At 38.6% G+C, this 22,884-nt stretch overlaps 1 protein-coding gene across 9 annotated transcripts in view; it reads left to right on the forward strand.

Annotated features, from left to right (window-relative positions):
• Nucleotides 1-22,884, forward strand: part of HHAT (hedgehog acyltransferase) — a 658,603-nt gene that overhangs the window by 248,162 nt on the left and 387,557 nt on the right. The window lies entirely within an intron of this gene.

Consider the following 22,884-nt stretch of genomic DNA (forward strand, 5'->3'; position numbering starts at 1 on the left):
AAAATTCCACTGTACAAAATGGTAGCCACTAATCACAATGAGCATTTGGGATGGAGTTAGTACAAATTGAGAAGTGTTGTAAGTTTAAAAGAAATACCAGATTTCAAACTCAGTATGAATAAAATAATGTAAAGTATCTCATTGATATAAAAAAAAAATATATTGATACATGTAGATAAAATATTCATGATATATGCTTGTTAACATTAGTATCCACTGTTTCTTTTTACTTTTTTAAAATGTAAGCATAAGAAAATTTTAAATGAAATATTTATGAAAAATATGATAAAAAAAGAAAATTACAGTCTAGAAAACCCTATGGGGCAGTTCTACTCTGTCACAAGGGATTGCTATGAGTTAGAATCGACTCACTGGCACCCACCACCACCAACATATACATATACGTGCTTGCATATGTGTATGTTCATATATATACATGTACACATATATCTGTTTACACCCATATATTCATATTTTAGAAATCACAAGTTCACACCGATACCTCAATTCCCGTCCATTCCCACAGCATCCTTTTTTGATATTCTTTATTCCATATTATTATACCTGTTCTTTTATAGTGAGAATCCTGGATCCTGAAAACATCAACATATTTATTCATTTTCTAAACCCTGTAAAATTTTCAGAATTGCTTCACCCATACAACTAAGAAAACCAAACCAACTAAGAAGAATTCAAAAATTGTAATTTTCTCCCTTCCATCCCACCCAAAACCAAGGGTGTACAGTCAAATTATGTTTATAAATGAATTAGTTATTTTCCATCCCTTAATATGCTTATGGTATTCATTTAAAGTATCATTGAGTTTGTTCATTTCAGGTTGATTTGAAGTTTTGTCCCTTTACTTCCTTGTTGATTTTATTTTTGAATATATAAGACAACATGTATCACAAAGTAAAAACTATACAAAAAAAGTATACTCAGAAAAGTGAATAACCCTTCCACCCCTTTCCTTACACATTTTATAGGTAAGCAACACCATTGTATTCTGGTTTATCCTTTCTGTTATTGGTTTGTAAAGGGAACCAGGTATATGTTTTGGTGTTTTTCTGTATTTCTTACACAAATGTTAAAAAAAAAAAAGTTAGCATACTATATATGCTCTTTTATACTTTGTTCTTTTTATCTCATAGTATCTCCTGGATATTGTTGTATATCAGTCTATATAAATCTTCTTTGTTCTCTTTCACAATTTCATAAAATTCCATTGGGTGTATGTAGCATAGTTTATTCAACCAGTCTCCTATGCTTGGACATTTAGGTAGTTTGCAGTATTTGGAGTTATAAAGAATGCTTCCAAGTGAATTCCTGGAAGTGAGATTGCTGGCTCAAAGGGTAAATGCACATGTAGTTTTGTTAGATATTGCCAAATTTCCGTCTTTAGAGGTTGTACCATTTTGTATTCCTACAACATCGTATGAGAGTCCCTCTTTCCCATCAGCCTTGTCAATAGAGCATATATGGTTGAGCTTTTGAACTTTTACCAATCTGATGGATGAAAAAGGGTATCTCAATGTAATTTTAGTTTGCATTTTTATGATTATGAATGAGTTGCACATTTTCTGCATATTTTTAAGAACCATTTTAATAATTGTTTTTATCAATTGTCTCTTCATAACTTTTACCAATGTTTCTATGTAGGGTTTTTAGACACTTTTTCCATCAAATTTTAAGTTATTTTTATGTTAGGAATATTACCCCTTTATATGTAGTATACATTGCAAGTTGTAAATATTTCTTCCCAGTGTGTCATTTGTCTTTTAACTTTACTTACAGTAGTTTTTTTTTTTTTTTCTTGCCATACATAAGTTTTTAAGTTTATTTTTTAGGTAAACAAATAAATTAATGAAAATTTGAGTAAATTTGTCTACCTAAAAATAAATTTAAAAAATTATGTGTGGCAAAAAAAACCCTGCATAGAAACATTGGCAATATCTAACTCTGACTGTGCCATGTTCCCTAGAGGGTGGGAGTTCCTGTGTTAAAATGTCAGGCACACAATAAAACCCTAGCCATTGTTAGAAAACTTTTCCCTAGCCAGGTTAAAGAAGAGCTTACCTATGTTTCTTTCAAGTACTTTACCATTTCATTATTTATATTTACAACTCTTACCTGGTTGGAATTTATTCTAGTGGATGGTGTGAGAAATGGATCAAATTTTCATTTCCAAATGGCTGGCTGGTTGTCTCAATACCATTTATGAAAAAGATCATCTTTGCCCCAAAGATTTGGGATACTTCCCGTATCACATACTTGATTTGTTTATGTTGTTGGATCTATGCCCTGACTTCCTATTCTGTTCTGTTGGTCTGTCTATTGATGCATCATGGTGGGTCAAATGGTACTATGAGCAGGATACCCCAAATGTGCAGACCCTGCCCAATTATTCTTCTTTCCTCTGTGGTCCCAGAAGTACCTGTCAATAAGTTCAGAGTCATTAGTGGCTATGTGCAGAGTACCAGTGAGAAGAGGTATGGGTTAGAAGTTTATGGGGTCTCAGCTGCTCTGACCCAAAACTTGAACCTTAGCATCTTGCCTCACAGTGAGTGGCTATAAGAATCACACATGAGACAATAGAGTACTTGAGAATGTGAAGGAAGAAGGAGAAAGAGTGAAGAAGCCAGACCTACTATGATGTAGGAATTAACTAAGGACCTTGATGGGAGTGAGCATAAAGAACACACCTGTGTGCCTGACGTTTTAACACAGGAACTCTCACCCTTTAGGAAACATGGCACAGTCAGAGTCCCAGAATCTGTCTAATCTCAGGCCAGTCCTTTTCTCTGTGTGCTCAGGTCTGGCTTTATGGACTTGTTCACCAGTCCACCTTTGGTCATTGATGCCTCATCCTTGTCCTCATAGATGCTTAAGAACAGGACCCATTTCAGCTCCTCCTTGGATACTCCCAGCATAACTGACACATGGACCTCTTCCGCCAGAAACTCCTAAGCTTTCAAAGGCTACTAGGACCATGGGATCTCAGACTGCATATCCTCTGATGTCTTTTGTTTCCAGAGGGCATTTGATAAGCTACCACATTAAGTCTGTTTACTTTAATGTTGAAAAAGGGAATAGAATTAAATAGTCTTTAAGATCCTCTTCAACTTTAAAATTTTCTAATCCTGACAACTAAGGTAGAGATTTTAAGTTCTTGAATTAATGTTCTTGTATATTTGCTCTTACCCATCAACCATAAAGGATTTCCTCTTGTGTCAAGCAGATAGGTACTTTATATAGGTTATTTCCTTAATACTTTTTTAAACCCCTCTCCTCCAAATTATCCCTAACAATAGAATATAATTAGGATGTTAATTAACACATTTACTAGCTGTAGTATAGATGTATGTAGACACACAATATTCTTACAATAAGGGAAATTAATTTTTGTAAGAATCTGCTACTGGGCTTATTTTTGTTGCAGGCCATATTTTTGAACTCCTCCTAAGACTACATTAAGTTAAACTTCCTAATAATGAAGGCACTCCAATCAGCTTCTCATTTCTTCTTCACTCATTTTTTTTTTTTTTCATTTCGAAGGATTGTTCTGGGAGTGCTGAAAGTCCTGTTCACGTTATTAATAATTAGGGCTTTTATCTAGAAATTGAATACTCTTCTCTCTATGGCTTATGTCCTTGTCTGCCTGGACAAGATAAGACTGATGGAGTGTGTGTCCATTTGAGCAGACAGTCAGAGTCCACACACACAAATTTTCAGTGTGGGGAAAGAACAGTGTATCAGATACATCATACCAGCTTCTGATTTTTAATTATAGAGATTTTCCCCAGTATTTTCAATTAATCTCTAATAGTGCCTTTTCTGTAATTTGCATACTTATAAAGTCAGGGGCTTCTGGAGGCTCAAGAGTTGAGTGCATTAACTCAGGAATCACTGTCATCTGAGTCCAAGCCTCATGGTTCTCTTCTTGTAGGTGTAGGTAATAGGCAAGTGAGTGCCCCCTCCCCCACATCATTAAATTCTGTACAAGCTGGTAGCCTAAAGGAAAGCTTGATTTGCTGACTATATTATGGCTTTGAAAGCCTCTTCAGCTATCTTCAGCAAGGAGGGAAAAAAATCTGCCTCTGAAGAATGTGAAAAGGAGGGATAATGAAGTCCCCAGTCCCTCTCAAAACCGTATAATCATTTTAAATTATTTCCACTGGCTATTCTTCACATCTGTGTTGGGATTTTGCATCTTTCACTTCTGAGAAGTCCAGATCTTGGTGCTGAGGGGCAGGGTGAGGGAGAGGATGGATGGGGTTGAGGACTGCCATGCCAAGCATCTGTGTGCCTATACAAAGAGCTTACAGGTCAGCTCAAATGGCAAAGCAGCAGGTGTGCAGGCTGAGGGAGTGGCACAAAACCAAGGGAGAGGACAGAGGGGAACAGAACCAAACAAAGGAGACTAAAGAATGTGGTTAAGGAAGGCTATGCCCAGAATTAGTTAATACTTAAAAATAATGAAAAACCAACAAGGAGGACTTTTTGGCTATGCAAGAGGATAAACACAGTCCCAGGAGTAGAACCTCCATGGCGTACTAGACAGACACACCATGCCATCGCCCTGTAGCAAAGACCTGAAAAACTAAGTAAAACAGATACAAACGTCAATCCTGGAAACTTAAGTCAAATGAAGGGGTAAAAAACTAGATCAAACACCAAATGGAAGAAGAAACTGATGGAAAACAGAATGAGGAGAGATACGGAGAGGAGGTCCCCTGCCAACTCACGTGGCCCATTGTCACAATCTTGGAACACAGCCAGCAATGACCCTGGACAGGGAGTACGGGAAGGCAAATTCAAAGAGCTTCCAACAAGAGAGAGAGCACCTGGTAACTAGAGAAACATGCTTTCCCATCCCTCACTCTTCTGCCCTATTCATCACCCCCGCACCTTCCTACCAGCCTCTGGGCCCACCCTGCCTCCAAATGCCAGCTACCACTGTGCTACTCTTTTTTTCTTCTTTTTCTCTCTTTTCTCTTATTTCCCCCTCCCACCTAGGCCCATAGGCCACAACCCTACCTCCCCACCTAGCCCTGCTGCCCCACTGTGGCTATAGCATTGCTGGTGCTCAGGCCTACTGCCTCACTAGCTTGCAAAGCCGTCCCCTTCCACCACTCAACCAGCTGATGAACACTGGGAAGGGAGCCCACTTGACACCCCTGCCCATCTGGTGAGGTGCTATGAATGTTCCTACACCACTGGACCAACATCAGGAGGTAGATAGCACTCACCTACTCTGCCCTCAGCCACCTCAACAAACCAGTGTACGGTGAAGTGGGCTTGCCCTGATTAGTGCTGCCTTGTCCACCCAGATAAGGTGCTGAAAGCTATCATGCACACAGATGAGCAGGCATCAAATCACACCCGGCCTGCCTGCCCTGATATATCAAAAAAATAAAAAAAGCAGGAGGAAGGAAGGAAAACACAATCAATAAATGAAGAAAATGATACCTTAATGTCTCAGAGACAGCAAACGATATCTAAACATATAAAAAAGCAGGATAATATAGCTATGCCTAGAATTAGTTAATAAAAGAATGAGAGTGATCAAAAGAAAGAATCAGATAAAAATTAGGTAGAAGAAAAGGCAGTGGAAATACCTGATATGGAATCCAAAACAATAATATTTAGGGCTGTCCAAGAGATTAGGAAAGCACATACAAAACCAGTGAAAACATAGGTAAAACCAAGGAAAACAAAGACAAAGTAATAGAATTATTCAGGAAAATAATAGAAGAACAAAATGTGAAAGTAAATAAACAATTAGAAACCATCCAAAAACTGCAACTAGAAATCCAAAAGATAAACAACAAAATGTTGGAAACAGACAACTCAATAGAAGGTTTTAGACACAAATTGGAAACAATGGAAGACAGAATCAATGAGATTGAACACAAATCCATGGACACCACTTTGTTTGAGGAAAAATCAGAAAATAATGAAGAAAACCTAAAAATTACATGGGACACAATGAAGAACAAAAATTTGCAGATGATCAAATTTTCAAAACAGGGAGAAAATGGAATACACATATAAGATTGTTGAAAATTCGCTAGCAGAAAACTTTCCAAATATCATGAAAGATGAAAAGCTGACCGTCCAAGAAGCTCAATGAACCCAATATAGGATAGACTCCAAAAGAAAGTCACCAAGACATCATAATCACACTTGCCAAAACCAGAGTCCTGAGAGCAGCTCAAGAAAATGAAATGTTACATGTGAAGGGTAAATAATAAGACTAAACTTTGATTACTCAGCAGAAACTATGCAGGAAAGAAGGCAATGGGATGACATATATAAAACTTTGAAAGAAAAAGATAAAATTACCAACTAAGAAAAATATATCCTGCAAAATTCTCACTCAAATATGATGGCAAAATTAGGACATTTCCAGATTAAAAGAATTTATAAAAACCAAACCTAATTTACAAGAAATATAACAGAGAGTACTTCTTTCCGAGAACCAACAACAGCAGACAACAAGCTGAGTCTAGGTCATAGGACAGCATCAGCCAGATACCAGTCTAGGTAAAGAGCTGCCAAATAATAAAATAATGCTAAAAGACTTAAAACAGGGAAACAGATGTCAATCTGTAAATGACAGCAACATCAAAACAATATAAGGAATTAAATGGTGTAGGTACAGAACTTCAAAATGGAGAGGAAGTCAAGGTGATATCAAGTAATAAAAGACTGGTTCAAACTTAGGAAGGGAGGGGCAAATTTCAAGGTAAACACAAAGAAAGTTAACAAACTACTAATAAAAATTAAGAAAAAAGTCTCAGTAAACACAAAATCCACAAAAATGAAAGAAATGAAAAAAAACCACAAACAAAAGGAATTCAGCACAGGAGAGTAAGAGGAACAAAGAAAATGTCAGCACTGCATAAAAGAAAAAAAAAACACAATAATATGCCAACAATAGACCCATATCTATCAATAATCACACTATTGATAATGGCTTAAATGTACCTGTAAAGAGAGAGTGGCAGAATAGATAAAAACCACAGCCATCAATATGCCATCTACAAAAGATACACCTTAGACATAAATATATCAAAAATCAAGGATGGATAAAATATATCAAGCAAACAATAACCGAAAAAGAACAGGAGTTGTGATACTAATCTCAGATAAAATAGACTTTAAGGCAGAATCAACTGTAAAAGACAAAGAAAAACATAAAATGATTAAAGGGACAATACACGGAGAAGACATAATGCTAGTAAATATCTACACACCCAACGAAAGGGCTCCAAAATATGAAAAACAAACTCTAACAGTACTAAAAAAAAGAAATAGTTCCACAATAATACTAGGAGACATCAACATACCACTCTCAGTAAAGGATCAATTATCATAGCCACTGTTGTTGTTGTTAGGTGTCATCCAGTCGGTTCTGACTCATACCAACCCTATGTACAACAGAATGAAACACTGCCCAGTCCTGCACCATCCTCATAATCGTTGTTATGCTTAAGCCCATTGTTGTGCCACTGTTTGTCTATCTCATTGAGGGTCTTCCTCTTTTTCTCTGACTCACTCCTTTACCAAGCATGAAGTCCTTCTCCAGGGACTGATCCTTCCTGACAACATGTCTGAAGTATGTGAGACGAAGTCTCACCATTCTTGCTTCTAAGGAGTAGTCTAGTTGTACTTCTTCCAAGACAGAGTTGTTCATTCTTTTGGCAGTCCATGGTATATTCCATATTCTCCACCACCACAATTGAAAGGCGTCAAGATTCTTCAGTCTTCCTTATTCAGTGTCCAGCTTTTGCATGCATTGGAGGTGATTGAAAACACCATGGGTGTGGTTCAGGGGCACTTTAGTCTTCAAGGTGACATCTTTGCTTTACAACACTTTAAAGATGTCTTTTGCAGCAGTTTTGCCCAATGCAATGCGTCTTTTGATTTCTTGACTGCTGCTTCCATGGGTATTGATTGTGGATCTAAGTAAAATGAAGTCTTTGACAACTTCAGTCTTTTCCCTGTTTGTCATGATGTTGCTTATTGGTTCAGTTGTGAGAATTTTTGTTTTCTTTATGTTGAGGTGTAATCCACACTGAAGGCTATGTTTTTTTTTATCTTCATCAGTAAGTGCTTCACATCCTCGTCATTTTCAGCAGGCAAGGTAGTGTCATCTGCATAACACAGCTTGTTAATGAGTCTTTCTCCAATCCTGATGCTACATTCTTCTTCATATAGTCCAGAGTCTCAGAATATTTGCTCAGCATACAGATTAAATAGGTGTGGTGAAAGGATACAACCATGACACACACACACATCCTGACTTTAAACCACGCAATATCCCCTAGTTCTGTTTGAATGACTGCCTCTTGACCTATGTACAGATTCCTCATGAGCACAATTAAGTGCTCTGGAATTCCTATTCTTTGTAATGTTATCCATAAGTTGTTATGGTCCACACGGTTGAATGCCTTTGCATTGTCAATAAAACAGTGGTCAACATCTTTCTGGTATTCTCTGATTTCAGCCAGGATCCAACTGACATCAGCAACGATATCCCTAGTTCTGTGTCCTGTTGTGAATCCGGCCTGGATTTCTGGCAGTTCCATGTTGATAAACTGCTGCAGCCGCTTTTGAATGATTTTCAACAAAAATTTGCTTGCATGTCATATTAATGATGTTGTTTGATAATTTCCACATTCGGTTAGATTACCTTACTTGGGAACAGACATAAATATGGAATCTCTTCCAGTCGGATGGCCAGGTAGATGTCTTCCAAATTTCTTGGCATAGACGAGTGAGCACTTCCAGTGCTGCATCCATTTGTTGAAACATCTCAATTGATATTCCATCAATCCCTGGAGCCTTGATTTTTGCCAGTGCCTTCAGTGCAGCTTGGACTTCTTCCTTCAGTACCATTGGTTCCTGAGCATATGCTGCCTCTTGAAATGGTTGCACACTGACCAAGTTGTTTTGGTATAATGAGTCTGCATATTCCTTCCATCTTTTTTTGATGCTTCCTGCATCATTTAATATTTTCCCCATGGAATCCTTCAATATTGCAATTCGAGGCTTGAATTTTTTTTTCAGTTCTTTCAGCTTGAGAAATGCCAAGCGTGTTTTTCCCTTCTGGTTCTCTATCTCCAGCTCTTTGCACATGTCATTACACTTTACTTTGTTTTCTTGAGCTGTTCTTTGAAATCTTCTGTTCCATTCTTTTACTTCATCATTTCTTCCTTTTGCTTTAGCTACTCAACATTCAAGAGCAAGTTTCAGAGTCTCTTCTGACATCCATTTTAGTCTTTTCTTTCTTTCCTGTCTTCTTAATGACCTCTTGATTTCTTCACATATGATGTCCTTGATGTCCTTCTACAACTTTTCTGGTCTTCGGTCATTAGCGTTCGACATGTCAAATCTATTTTTGAGATAGTCTCTAAATTCAGGTGGGATGTACTCAAGGTCATTCTTTGGCTCTTGTGGACTTGTTCTAATTTTCTTCAGTTTCAACTTGAACTTGCATATGAGTAGTTGATGGTGTGTTCCATAGTTGGCCCCTGGCCTTGTTCTGACTGATGATATTGAGCTTTCCCATCATCTCTTTCCACAGATGTGGTTAATTTGATTCCTATGTATCCCATCGGGTGATGTCCATGTGTATAGTTGCCGTTTATGTTGGTGAAAAGTGATATTATAATGAAGAAGTCATTGGTCTTGCAAAATTGTATCATGTGATCCCCGGCATCGTTGCTATCACCAAGGCCATATTTTCTAACTACCGATCCATCTTCTTTGTTTCCAACTTTCTCATTCCAATCACCAGTAATAATTAATGCATCCTGATTGCATGTTTGATCAATTTCAGACTGCTGAAGTTGGTAAAAATCTTCAGTTTCTTCTTCTTTGGCCTTAGTGGTTGGTGTATAAATTTGAATAGTTGTATTAACTGGTCTTCCTTGTAGGCATATGGATATTATCCTGTCATTGACAACATTGTACTTCAGGATAGAACATAGTGTATAAATTGTACTTATCTATTGGGTCCACCATCCTGCTGTCAGTTTGTTGTACTGTGGTTGCTTGTATGTTGCTTTGATGCTGGAAGCTATGCCTCTGGTATTTCAAATACCAACAGGGACACCATGGTGGTTAGGTTTCAGCAGAGCTTCCATGCTAAGAAAGTGTATGAAGAAAGACCAAACAATCTACTTCTGAAAATTAGACAGTGAAAATCCTATGGATCACAACAGAACATTCTCTGATACAGTGTTGCAAGTTGAGCCTCCTAGGTTGGAAGACCCTACACAGTAGCTGCAATAGTGGACTCAAGCATTTCAACAGTCGTGAAGGTGGTGCAGGACCAGGCATCATTTCATTAAATTGTATGTAGGTTCACCATGTGTTGGAGCTGACTAGACAACAACTATCAGCAACAACAATCTATTTCATGTGTCATGTGTAGTCTGTCTCTCCCAGGTGGAATAGAAGCTTCATGAGGGCAGGGATCTTTGTCCGTTTTGCTCATTGGTATAGTCCAAGAGCCAAAACAATGTCTGGCACAGGAAGATGTCCAATTATTCTTTGTTGAATGAATGAATGAAATGAATAAGAGGAAAAACATTCACACGCATAACAAAGAAGCCAAAATGGGGTCCTAGAGCAATCCCATTATCAAGGCTGGTTTAATATAAAAGGAAATTTCCATATTAAAAGGTGGATGATGGAACCAGTGCATTGCTGAATGGTTTAAATAAAATTCTGTTAATTGATAAATCCCAAGTAATGGGTTTTACACCCATAATCGTTCATTCAGGATTCAATCTCTGATAAAAAGTCATTATTTTGATATTATTTGCTTCTGGTGCAATCGACTTTGAATACAGTATGAGTTATTTCTTTAAAATGTGACAATTTTATGAAAAGTTGTTTTACAGATGGTGAAGAGTTTTCTGCTGGCCTTGAAGAGCTAAGAGTGGCCAAAGGGAAATTAGTCAAGCTGGAGGGAAGAGAAGTGGGAAAGAAAAAGGAAGTAATCAGGGGCAGGGGCTAAACTGGGACCCTTCAGGAGAGACCACTGAAGCATCATTCTGAACCCTGGCAGATTAACCACGTAATTGCTGTCTGTAATTAAATATACAAATATTGGTTAAACATCTATTAAATTATTCATGGCAGAGAAACAGGCCTAATTTGAGGATTTTACCTTATGCTCCTTGATTTGCGTTTGTTATTGCCCCGTGTGATTGTTTTGTCTGTTTTCACCTCCTCCAAGTACTTCGTAAGTTCCCCTTGACGAGGACCTTTTTTTGTAATGCTCTTTTTCTGCTTGGTAGCAAATAGCATTCTGTGTAGTCTTGGTAACTATCAACTCCTATGTTTCACTTTCCTATAGGGTGGTTGTAAAGCTTCCCATATGTTGATTATGTGTGAACTTAGGAAAACTGCCTGTGACGATATTAACCAGAGCGCACACCTCTTGAGTGCATGTGTTATGTGTCAACTTTGCTAGGCTATGGTGCCCAGTTGTTTGGTCAAACACTTGTCTAGATGTTGTTATGAAGTTACATGTGATTAAATCAGTTGGCCTTAAGTAAAGCAGGTTACATTCTGTAATGTGAATGGGCTTCATACAATCAGCTGAAGGCCTTAAGTAAGAAAAAGAGTGTTTTCCCTAGGGTGTGTTCTGCTTCCAGACTATAAATAGGTATCTTGGAAGAACTCCTTTACTCTTTGGGACCCAAGACAGATAGAATCTGTAGTCTATTAAGTGAGCTACAGATTTTGAACTTTTCAGCCCCCGCAATTATTTATTTAAAATAAATCTCTCTCTGTTTACTTTCTCTTTCTATACACACATGCATGCATGCACGCGCATGTGCGCACACACACACATATAGAGAGAAAAGGATATAGAGCGAGCCCTTGTGGCACAGTGGTTAAGCATTTGACCCCTAACAGAAACATTGGGGATTTGACACTACCCAGTGGCTCTATGGGAGAAAGACCTGGTTATCTGTTCCCATCAAGATTACAGCCTAGAAAACCCTATGGGGCTGTTCTACTCTGTCATGAGGTCGCTATGAGTTGAAGATCAACTCAATGACACCTAACAAGAACAGTATATTTTGTTGTTATTGTTAGGTGCCATTGAGTTGGTCTTGACTCATAGCGCCTTATGTACAACAGATTGAAACACTGCACGGTCCTATGCCATTCTCAAAATTGTTGCTATGCTTGATCCTGTCATTGCAGCCACTGTGTCAATCCATCTCATTGAGGATCTCCTCTTCTTCACTGACCTTGTACTTTACCAAGCATGATGTCCTTCTCCAGGGCGTGGTCCCTCCTGATAACATGTCCAAAGTATGTGAGGCGAAGTCTTGCCATCCTTGCTTCTAAGGAGTATTCTGGCTGTACTTCCTCCAAGACGGATTGGTTCATTCTTCTGGCAGTCCATGGTATATTCAATATTCTTTGCCAACGCTATAATTCGAAGGCATCAATTCTTCTTTGGTCTTCCTAATTCATTGTCCACCTTTCACATGCATATGAGATGACTAAAAAAACCATGACTTGGGTCAGGCGCACCTTAGTCCTCAAAGTGACATCTTTGCTTTTTACACCTGGAAGAGATTTTTTGCAGTAGATTTGCCCAATGTAACATGACATTTGATTTCTTGACTGCTACTTCCATGTGTTTATGTACATACATATATATGTATACCTGTATGTATGTATATGTGTACATACACATATACATGTAGGTGTTTATATTAGGTGCCGTCGAGTCATGGAAATGCTATTACATAGATGCACACACGCACATGCACAGTGTATGTATGTTTGTGTGTGTGTGTGTATCTTACTGGTTTTGTTTTACTGGAGAACCCTAAGACACAAGGTCTTCAAGTTACATTGGGCCTGAATGGAATGGTAAGCTAAGTAATGGCTTAGAAGAGGGGAGAGAAAGAGATTTGTTAAATCAGGGACAACTCTGGCTTTGAATACATTCTAAACAAAGAGAATGTGTCTCTGAGGATTTCAGAGAAATTCCAGCTACCAGCAGGTACTCTGCCAGAAATAATGACCACTATTATAAATGAGTGGAGACATGTCTCCACTGATTTCCTAGACATATCTGTTTGGAGTTGAAACGGTCCTTACTTAGATCTGGTTCCTAGGAGAATCCTCTAGGGGAGTGTTTCTGCAGACAGAAAAACAGAGACTCAAATGCCAAGCCCATGTATTTTCATGTTCACCCAAGATGTGGCATTCTGACAGAATCAAACACCTCAGAAAACTGCCCAGATTTGAGATCCCTGGGCATCCGCAGGCAAAACTCTTTAATGAACCTGTTTGTCAAAGCGGTTGTTCTCACAAAGGGAATTAACAGGGACCTACAGATTTGAAGGTGGCATTATACTAGGAATTTAAATTAAGGTCTTTGGCATTTAACCACTGTATCGTGTGTTAATTTTTTTTTTTAACTTTCATTGTGCTTTAAGTGAAAGTTTACAAATCAAGTCAGTCTCTCACATGAAAACTTACATACACCTTGCTACATAGTCCCAGTTGCTCTCCCCCAAATGAGACAGTCCACTCCCTCCCTGCACTCTGTCTTTTCGTGTCCATTTTGCCAACTTCTAACCCCCTCTACCCTATCATCTCCCCTCCAGGGAAGAGATGCCAACATGGTCTCAAGTGTCCACCTGATCCAAGAAGCTCACTTATCACCAGCATCCCTCTCCAACCTACTGTCCAGTCCAATTCCTGTCTGAAGAGTTGGCTTTGGGAATGGTTCCTGTCCTGGGCCAACAGAAGGTCTGGGGGCCATGACCACCAGGTTCCTTCTAGTCTCAGTCAGACCATTAAGCCTGGGCTTTTTATAAGAATTTGGGGCTTGCATCCCACTGCTTTCCTGCTCCCTCAGGGATTCTCTGTTGTGTTCCCTGTCAGGGCAGTCATTGGTTGTAACTGGGCACCATTCAGCTGTTCTGGTCTCAGGCTGATGTAGTCTCTGGTTTATGTGTTCCTTTCTGTCTCTTGGGCTCGTAATTACCTTGTATCCTTGGTGTTCTTCACTCTCCTTTGATCCAGGTGGGTTGAGACCAATTGATGCATCTTAGATGGCCGCTTGCCAGCTTTTAAAGCCCCATACCCCTCTCTCCAAGGTGGGATGCAGAATGTATTCTGAATACATTTTATTATGCCAATTGACTTAGATGTCCCCTGAAACCATGGTCCCCAAACCCCCGCCCCTGCTACGCTGGCCTTCGAAGCATTCAGTTTATTCAGGAAACGCCTTTGCTTTTGGTTTAGTCCAGTTGTGCTGACCTCGCCTGTAATGTGTGTTGTCGTTCCGTCACCTAAAGTAGTTCTTATCTACTACCTAATTAGTGAATACTCCTCTCTCACCCTCCCTCCCTCCCCCATCTCCTAACCATCAAAGAATATTTTCTTCTCTGTCTAAACTATTTCTTGATTTCTTATAATAGTGGTCTTATACAATATTTGTCCTCTTGCAAGTGGCTAATTGCATTCAGCATAATGCCTTACAGATTCCTCCATGTTATGAAATGTTTCACAGATTCATCACTGTTCTTCATGGATGTATTCCATTGTGTGAATATACCATAATTTCTTTATCCATTCATCTGTTGATGGGTACCTTGGTTGCTTCCATCTTTTTGCTATTGTAAAAAGTGCTGCAATAAACATGGGTGTGCATATATCTATTCGTGTAAAGGCTCTTATTTCTCTAGGATATATTCCAAGGAGTGGGATTGCTGGATCGTATGGTAGTTCTATTTCTAGCTTTTTAAGGAAGTGCCATATTGATTTCCAAAGTGGTTGTTCCATTTTACATTCCCACCAGCAGTGTATAGGTGTTCCCATCTCTCCACAGCCTCTCTAACATTTATTATTTTGTATTTTTTGGATTAATGTCAGCCTTGTTGGAGTGAGATGAAATCTCATTGTAGTTTTGATTTGCATTTCTCTAACAGCTAATGATCGTGAGCATTTCCTCGTGTATCTGTTACCACTTGAATGTCTTCTTTAGTTAAGTGTCTATTCATATCTTTTGCTCATTTTTTAATTGGGTTATTTGTCTTTTTGCAGTTGAGTTTTTGCAGTATCCAGTAGATTTTAGAGACCAGTTGCTGATCAGAAATGTCATAGCTAAAAACTTTTTCCCAGTCTGTAGGTAATCTTTTTACTTTTTTGGTGAAGTCTTTGGATGAGCATAGGTGTTTGATTTTTAGAAGCTCCCAGTTATCTAGTTTTTCTTCTGCATTGTTAGTAATGTTTTGTACACTGCTTCTGCCACGTATTAGGGCTCCTAACATTGTCCCTATTTTTTCTTCCTTGATCTTTATCGTTTTAGATGTTATGTTTAGGTCTTTGATCCATTTTTTAGCTAGTTTTTGTGCATGGAGTGAGGTATGGGTCTTGTTTCATTTTTTGCAGGTGGATATCCAGTTATGCCAGCGCCATTTGTTAAAAAGGCTATCTTTTCCCCTTTTAACTGTTTTGGTGCCTTTGTCAGGTATCAACTGTTCATATGTGGATGGATTTATGTCTGGATCCCCAATTCTGTTCCATTGGTCTATATATCTGTTGTTGTACCAGTACCAGACTGTTTTGACTACTGTGGAGGTATAAAAGGTTCTAAAATCAGGTAGAGTAAGGCCTCCCACTTTGTTCTTCTTTTTCAGTAACCTTTTACTTATCCAGGGCCTCTTTCCCTTCCATGTGAAGTTGGTGATTTGTTTCTCCATCTCATTAAAGAATGTCATTGGAATTTGGATCAGAATTGCATTAAATGTATAAATCGCTTTTTGTAGAATAGATAATTTTGTAATGTTAAGTCTTCCTATCCATGAGCAAGGTATGTTTTCTGCTTACGTAAGTCTCTTTTGGTTTCTTGCAAAAGTGTATTGTAGTTTTCTTTGTATAAATCTTTTACATCTCTGGTAACATTTATTCCAATGTATTTTATCTTCTTGGGGGCTATGGTAAATGGTATTGATTTGGTGATTTCCTCTTTGATGTTTTTTTTTTGTTGTTGTTGTTTTAGAGGAATCCAACTGATTTTTGTACGTTTATCTTGTATCCCAATACTCTGCTGAACTCTTAGTTTCAGTAGCTTTCTTGAGGATTCCTTAGGGTTTTCTGTTTATAAGATCATGTCATCTGCAAATAGAGATAATTTTACTTCCTCCTTGCCAATCCGGATGCCCTTTATTTCTTTATCTAACCTGAGTGCTCTTTCTTGGACTGCCCAGCACAATGTTGTATAAGAATGGTGATAAAGGGCATCCTTGTCTGGTTCCCCATCTCAAGGGGAATGCTTTCAGGGTCTCTCCATTTAGGATGATGTTGGCTGTTGGCTTTGTATAAATGCCGTTGATTATGTTGAGGAATTTTCCTTCTGTTCCTATTTTGCTGAGAGTTTTTATTATAAATGGGTGTTGAACTTTGTCAAATGCCTTTTCTGCATCAATTGATAAAATCATGTGATTCTTGTCTTTTGTTTTATTTATGTGATGGATTACATTAATTGTTTTTCTAACGTTGAACACTCACTGCATAACTGGTATGAATCTCGCTTGGTCATGGTGAATTCTTTTTTTTTTTTGATATGTTGTTGAATTCTGTTGGCTAGAATTTTGTTTTGAATTTTTGCATCTGTATTCCTGAGGGATATAGGTCTGTAATTTTCTTTTTTGTCTTGTCTTTACCTGGTTTTGATGTCAGGGATATGGTGGCTTCATAGAATGAGTTTTGTAGTATTCCCTCCTTTTCTATGCTCTGAAATACCTTTAGTAGTAGTGGTGTTAACTCTTCTCTGAAAGTTTGGTAGAACTCTGTAGTGAAGCTGTCCGGGCCAGGACTTTTTTTTGGTGGGAGTTTTTTGGTTACCTTGTCAATCTCCTCTTTTGCTATGGGTCTATTTAATTGTTCTCCTTCTGTTTGTGTTAGTTTAGGTAGGTAGTATGTTTCTAGGAATTCATCCATTTCTTCTAGGTTTTCAAATTTGTTAGAGTAAAATTTTTCATAGTAATGTGATATGATTCTTTTAATTTCAGTTGGGTCTCTTGGACTATCGCCCATCTCATTTCTTATTTGGGCTGTTTGTTTCCTCTCCTGTTTTTCTTTTTGTCAGTTTGGCCAATGGTTTATCAATTTCGTTGATTTTTTCAAAAAACCAGCTTTTGTTCTTGTTAATTTTTTCAATTGTTTTTCTGTTTTCTATTTCATTTAGTTCCGCTCTTATTTTTATTATTTGTTTTCTTCTGGTGCCTGAGGGTTTCTTTTGTTGCTCTCTATTTTCTCAGATTGTAGGGATAATTCATTTATTTTGGCCCTTCTTTTTGTATGTGTGCATTTATTGATATAAATTGGCCTCCAAATAGTGCTTTAGCTGTGTCCCAAAGGTTCTGATAGGAAGTGTTTTCATTCCTGTTGGATGCTATGAATTTCTTTATTCCATCGTTAATGTCCTCTGTAATCCAGTCTTTTTTTGAGCAAAGTATCATTCAGTTTCCAATGTTTGATTTCTTTTCCCTGCTTTTCTGTTATTTATTTCCACTTTTATGGCCTTATGGTCAGAAGATGCTTTGTAATATCTCAATGTTTTGGATCTGCTAAGGCTTCCTTTATGACCTAATATGTGGTCTATTCTAGAGAATGTACCATGTGCACTAGAAAAAGTATACTTGGTTGCTGTTGGCTGGAATGTTCTGTATGTGTCTATGAGGTCAAGTTGGTTGATTGTGGCATTTAGATCTATCTTCCATGTGTTTATTGAGCTCCTTTCTGGGTGTCCTGTCTTTCACCGAAAGTGGCGTGTTGAAGTCTCCTACTATTATTGCGGAGATGTCTTTCTCCCTTTTCAATGCTGATAGAGTTTGTTTTATGTATCTTGCAGCCCCGTCAGTGGGTGCATAAATATATGATATGGTTATATCTTTTTGGTATATTGTCCCTTTAATCATTATATAGTGTCCTTCCTTATTGTTTTTGATAGATTTATCTTTAAAGCCTATTTCATCAGAAATTAATATTGCCCCTCCTGCTCTTTTTTGATTGTTGTTTCATTGCTATATTTTTTTCCATCCTTTGAGTTTTAGTTTGTTTGTGTCTCTAAGTCTAAGGTGTGTCTGTTGTAGGCAGCATATAGACAGATTGTATTTTGTAATCCATTCTGCCATTCTGTGTTTTTTTATTGGGGCATTTAGTCCATTAACATTCAGCGTAACTATGGATATGTATGAAGTTAGTGCTATCATTTTGTCGTCTTTTTTTGTGTGTTGTTGACAGTTTCTTTTTCCCACTTAATTTTATATGCTGAGTGGATTATCTTTATATATTGTCCTTTCCTCATTTTTTTTTTTTTTTTGTTGATTTTGTTCCTGCTGAGTCTGTATTGTTTTCTTGTATTTCATTTTGATGTGTAGGATAATTTTTCTCCTTTGTGGTTACCTTATTATTTACCCATCGTTTTCTAAATTTAAGCCTAACTTTTATTTCTTTGTATTGCTGTTTCTTCCTCTGCATATGGAAGATCTATGATTACATTTTGTAGTCCCTCTTTATTGTTTTAATGTTGTCCTCTTTCTTATAATAACATCGCTGTTACCCTGATTTGAGCTTTTTTTTTTTTTTAAATCTTTGTTTTTTGATTTCCGTGTCCGGGCTGACTTCTGATTGCTCTGCCCAGGGTTCTATTCTTTGGTTTATACCCGATATTATTGATTTTTTAACCATAGAACTCCCTTTAGTATTTCTTTCAGTTTTGGTTCGGTTTTTACAAATTCCCTAAACTTCTGTTTATCTGGAATTTATTTAAGAGACAGTTTTGCTGGGTATATGATTCTTGGCTGTCAATTTTTTTCCTTCAGTTTTTTATATAAGTCATCCCATTGCCTTCTTGCCTGCATGGTTTCTGCCAAGTAGTCTGAGCTTATTCTTATTGGCTCCCCTTTGTAGGTGACTTTTCATTTGTCCCTAGCTGCTCTTAAAATTGTCTCTTTATCTTTAGTTTTGGCGAGTTTGATTATAGTATGTCTTGTTGACTTTCTTTTGACAGCTACCTGCTGTAGAGTTCGTTGAGGTTCTTGGATAGATATCTTCTCATCTTTCACAATATCAGGGAAGTTTTCTGCCAGCAAATCTGCAACAATTCTCTCTGTGTTTTCTGTTATCCCTCCCTGTTCTGGTACTCCAATCACTTGTAGGTTATTTTTCTTGATAAAGTCCCACATGATTCTTAAGGTTTCTTCATTCTTTAAAATTTTTTTACCTGATTTTTCTTGAATTATGTTAGTGCCAAGTGCTTTATCTTCAAATTCAGAAATTCTGGCTTCTACTTGCTCATTTCTGCTCCTCTGACTTTCGATTGAGTTGTCTACTTCTGTAATTTTATTGTTAATCTTCTAAATTTGTGATTGCTGTCTGTGTATGGATTTTTCCAGCTAATTAAATTTTTCATTATGTTCCTGAATAATCTTTCTAATTTCTTCAGTTGCTTTATCTGTGTGTTCCTTGGCTTGTTCTGTGTATTGCTTTATTTCCTTCCTTATATCTCAAAGGGTTCTGTATATTAATCTTTTGTATTCTGGCTCTGGTAATTCCAGGAATGCACTTTCATCTAGAAGATCCCTGGATTCTTTGTTTTGAGAGCTTGTTGAGGTGATCACGGTCTGTTTATGTGACTTGATATTGACTGTTGTCTCTAAGCCATCTATAAGTTATTGTATTAGTTTATGTTTCCTTACTGAGTTGTAGCTTCTTGCTTTGTTTTGTTTTGATATTCCCAAATGGGTTGCTTGAGTGAGCTAGCTTGATTATTTTCTCCTATTGAGCTCTGATGTCCTGTCCCCAAATGGCTAGAGCTGTTATCAGGTATATCAGTCTAGGAGTTCATTCACTTTTCTTGTATGAATTCCACTCAGGTGTCCAGGTAGCTGATCATCGAGTGTGTGGTACAGGCTCTCTCCTACAGTCTTAGAGGGGCAGGGGTGATTGGTATACGTACTGGTATCTGATTGCAGCAGGGAGTCACACTCTGAACAAGGCAGAGGGCTGAGAACCAACCCCCATGTGTCTCTGAAGAAAGCATGTCCCTGTTCCCTAGAGTGTGCAGGTGGGTAGGTTCTGCAGACGGACCATGGGCACCTAATGTTCTTGGTTGCAGGGACCGGGAGGTACCAGGTTATCCTTGGACCCCTGTCGTGGATGGCTGGGTGACCTGAGTGGGGCTACCAGCCCTTATGTCCCTGATGTGGGTAGGTGAGAACCCTGTTTAATAGGCAAAGCAATGTCAAACATCAAGTACCCACCTCTTCACTGCACAGCTGAAATGGTTGGAATCTGCCAGCAAGGGCCTATTTTCCTGAAACAGGCCTACACAGGCCCATGCAGAGGGGAAAAGTTCTTAAGGTCCATGGACCATTTATGCATGGACAGGAGCTGCTTCTGTCCTGAGCTTCCCTGGTTAGTGGAGCTGGCAAATTATCTTTTCCCCCAATTGCAAATTTTTTCCTTCTCCATGGCTGGGAGGATTGCTGTAGGCGCTTAACAGTGCCTATCTCAGGCCCAGGGAATTCAGCTGGTGAAACCAGTTCGGGGATGGGGGGGGGTGCATTAAAATATACGCAAGTACTTAGCTTTTGCTGAGAGCACCGTTCTTCTCTGGTTCTGAAGGTGTGAGTAGGCTGTGTATCTGACTGCTTATCCCTGAGGAAACTGCAGCTGAGTGCTAGTACCAGTCCGCTGCCTCTGCTCTGGGAATAGTGCCTGAGGGCTCCTGGTGATTCAGGGCTTGTAACTCCTCTCCACTTCTAAACCGTCTCTTCCTCCCCCTGCCCCCCGTTCATTTTCTAAGCTTTCCTTTGATGCTCAGTGCTCCTAGCTTTTCATAAATATACTCGTTTCACTTGTTTTTTTTGGGTCTTTGTTGTAAAGAGGGCTCTCTGGAAGCATCTGTCTATTCCGCCATCTTGGCCTGGCCTCTGATGTGTTAATTTTTGTCAAGTATATACTCAGTGAGGAAAGATCGTGGGGACTTTTTTCTGCTAAAAAAAAAAAAAAAAAGAAGAACATTCCATTTCATATTAGAGATTTTTATTTTCAATCCAGAAAAATATTTAAAATGTGAAATTACAAAAACAACTTTTCAAACCAGAAGGCAAAAATCATACATGGTTAGGAGCATAGGAAAAAAAAGTTCCGTAGAGAAAAAGTTTAAAGCAGCCAGTATGTATTCTTTATTAAGTGATCATCACCATTTTTGTCAGACTGTAGTCCTTGGTTGAAAATAGGAAGAAATGGGAGGGGGGCTGTATTGGCTGTTAAGTCCTCTGTTAAGTCTGCTGGTAAGTCCTTTGTGACCTCAAGCAGTTCCACGCCAAACTGATTCAAGCCTGGTTCAGGTCCCCCATGCTGATCTCTACAGGAGCACCCCATCTTTCAAGTCTGGCCTCCCCACCTCACTCTTCTGCCCTCTGTATCTATTCCCTAAATGAAGCCAAAATGTGATCTTTCTAGAAGACATATCACCATCGAGCTGTTCCTCTGCTTTGAACTGTTTAATAGCTCCCTGTTGCTCTTAGGAAGGACCCCTAGTGTTGTATATCGTTAAGCACGTGGCTCCTGTCATGGATTGAATTATGTTCCCCCAAAACTGTGTGTATCAATTTAGCTGTGCCATGATTCCAGGTATTTTGTGATTTTCCTATATGTTGTAAATCCTGCCTCTGTGATGTTAATGAGGGAGGATGGGTGGCAGTTGTGTTAGTAAGGTAGAACTCAGTGTACAAGATTGGACTGTGTCTTGAGGCAAGCTCCTGAGATATGAAAGAAGTGAGCAGGGAGACGGGGGACCTCATACCACCAAGAAGCAGTGCCAGGAGCAGAGTGCGTCTTTTGAATCCATGGTCACTGCGTGGAGAAGCTTCTAGTCCAGGAGAACATTGATGAGGAGGCTGACAGAGAGAATTCCTTCCTCTGGAGCTGACACCCTGGACTTTTAGCCTACTTTTCTGTGAGGAAATAAATTTCTCTTGGTTAAAACCACCCTCTTGTGGTATTTCTGTTATAGCAGCACTAGATGACTAAGACAACTGCTAACAGAAAATTTGGTAGTTCGAACCCACTGAGTGGCTCCATAAGAGAAAGATCTGGCATTCTGCTTCCGTAAATATCACTGCCTAGGAAATCCTATGGGGTATTTCTACTCTGTTATATAGGGTTCCTGAGTTGGAATTGACTTGACGGCACCCAAAAACAATGACATTGCTCTTAGGATAAACCACAGACTCCTTTTTATGATGTACAAGTGTGTTCAGAGAGGCAGAATGAAGGCACTGCTTAGCACTGTGAGCTCAGGAGGCACACTTTCTGGTTTAGGACTTTGCCTCAGCCACTTACCAGCTAAGACCCCTTGGGAAAGTTATTTACTTCTCTGGATTCAGCTTCTTCTTCTGTAAAGTGAGTATGACAATAGTACAAACTTGATAGGACAGTTGCAAGGATTCAACTTTCTTGTATAACACGATTCATAGGCTTGTGGTAGCAGTTATACTTCTCCCTTTTTTCCTGCTCACTTATTGGCTTGAGAGTATGGTCTGAATAAGAGAGTGACAAGAGTGACAGTAACAAGGCCCAAAGTAGGGGCTTATAGTGGGTTTAATAGTATCCCCCCCAATTCATGTCTCTCAGCATGTGACCTTATTTGGAATTAGGGCTTTGGTAGTTGTGATTAGTTAAGGATCTTGAGATGAAGCCATCCTGGCCCTAAAAACAATAACTGACATCCTTATAAGAGACAGGAGATGAAGGTTTATTTATTTTGATTTTTTTTTAAGTTGCGATTTAGGTGAATGTTTATAGAGCAAA

Source organism: Elephas maximus, chromosome 18, assembly GCF_024166365.1.
Source record: "Elephas maximus indicus isolate mEleMax1 chromosome 18, mEleMax1 primary haplotype, whole genome shotgun sequence".
NCBI lineage: Eukaryota > Metazoa > Chordata > Mammalia > Proboscidea > Elephantidae > Elephas > Elephas maximus.